The sequence below is a fragment of the Ceratotherium simum genome, chromosome 22 (assembly GCF_057802395.1).
Source record: "Ceratotherium simum simum isolate JZ-2026a chromosome 22, ASM5780239v1, whole genome shotgun sequence".
Taxonomy (NCBI): Eukaryota; Metazoa; Chordata; class Mammalia; order Perissodactyla; family Rhinocerotidae; genus Ceratotherium; species Ceratotherium simum.
The window spans coordinates 21,318,188-21,319,923 of NC_141921.1; positions in this window are offsets into that span (position 1 = coordinate 21,318,188).

The window sequence follows — 1,736 nt, forward strand, 5'->3', positions numbered from 1 at the left end:
ATTCATGATAGAAACTGTCAGTAAACCAGGAATAAAGGAAAACTTCCTCAACTTGATAAAGAGCATCTACAAAAACCCTACAGCTAACATCATACTTAATGGTAAAAGACTGAATACTTTCCTCCTAAAATAGGGAACAAGTCAAGGATGTCCACTCCAACTGCTCTTATTCAACATAGAACTGGAAGTCCTAGCCAGCATGGGAAGGCAAAGAAAGGAAACAAAAAGCATACAGATTAGAAAGAAAAAAATAAAACTTCCTATTTGCAGTTGAAACAATTGTCTATGTAAAAAATTGTAAAATTGTAAAAAAATTGTCTATGTAAAAAATCCCAAGGAATCTACAAAAAACCCTCCTAGATTAATAAGGGAGTTCAGCAAGATCCCAGGTTACAAGATCAACACACAAAAGTAATTATCCAGAATGCATCAGAGAGACAAAAAGGATGGAAAAAAGACAGCAGGCAAAAAAATAAAGGATTAGGGGGAGCCTGGTGGCGTAGAGGTTAAGTTCACGTGCTCTGCTTGGGCGGCCCTGCCGGGATATTAGCCCAGGGCCAATCTTCCTCAGCAAAAAGAGGAGGATTGGGAACAGGTGTTAGCTCAGGGCTAATCTTCCTCAAAAATACATACATACATACAGGATTATTATGTTTAATCTGAGTTCCAGAAGGAGAGAGAAAATGAGGCAGAGGCATATCTGAAGAAAAATAGCTGAGAATTTCCCAGAACTGGTGAAAGATATCAATCCACAGATTTCAGAAACTGAAAGATATCCAAGCGAGGAAGAAAAAAAAAATGAAAAAAAAAATCCCATTCGTGATAGTGAAATTGCAGAACCCTGAAAAATAGAGAGAGCTGGGGAAGAAGCAGGGGCCAAGTGAAAACAAAGTTAAGGATGCTGGGCTTAAAGATAAATGCTAATACTTATACATAGTCCCTATTACTTGCCAAGTCCCTACATTAAGCGATTTACTCCTCACAGCAATTTTATTTGGTAGGTACCATTACTACCTATGTTTTATAGATGAGGAAGTTGGGACAATGAAATTTAGCTGCCTGCCCTAGGCGGCACAGCTGATCAACGGTAGAGGCAGGATTTTGAATACGGTAGTTTCGGCTCCAGTTTGCGTCCTTAACCGCTGCACATACTTGTCTCTCGAAAGGGCAATGGGAAGCCATTGAAAGATTTTAACCAGGGGAGAGACACCACGTTTGTTTTCCACAAACAAATCCTCTGGCACCACTGTGGATAATGGATTAAATAGAGCTAACGGTGGAAACAGGAGGCTGTTGGAATAATGTAGCCAACAGTAGGGAGGGCCTGGATGAACGAGGGAGATGGCAGACAAAAGCAAACGGATTTGCGGGCTCTTCTGGAGTCGAGTCCACAGGATTTGGTTTTGCATGGGATTAAGGGGGTGAAGGAGAATGAGGATGATACTCAGGTTTCTGACTTGGGCAATTGGGTGGACAGTGAAAGTCGTTCACTGAGGCGACTTAGGAGGAGGCTAGTTTTGGACACGGTGAATTCGTGGCGTCCGTAAAGCCCAGACGTCCAGCCAGAGGAGAAACACGGCTACGACCAGGAGCAGAGCGCTAACGCCCGAGGCGAGGTGCGCGAGAGCCCGAGGCCGAGAGCGCGGCGCGCGGCTCCGGAAGCCGGGCGCGCAGGCGCAGTGCGGCGCAGGCGCCCCCTGGCGGGCGGCGGCGCGCAGGGACCGCCCCCAGCTGGC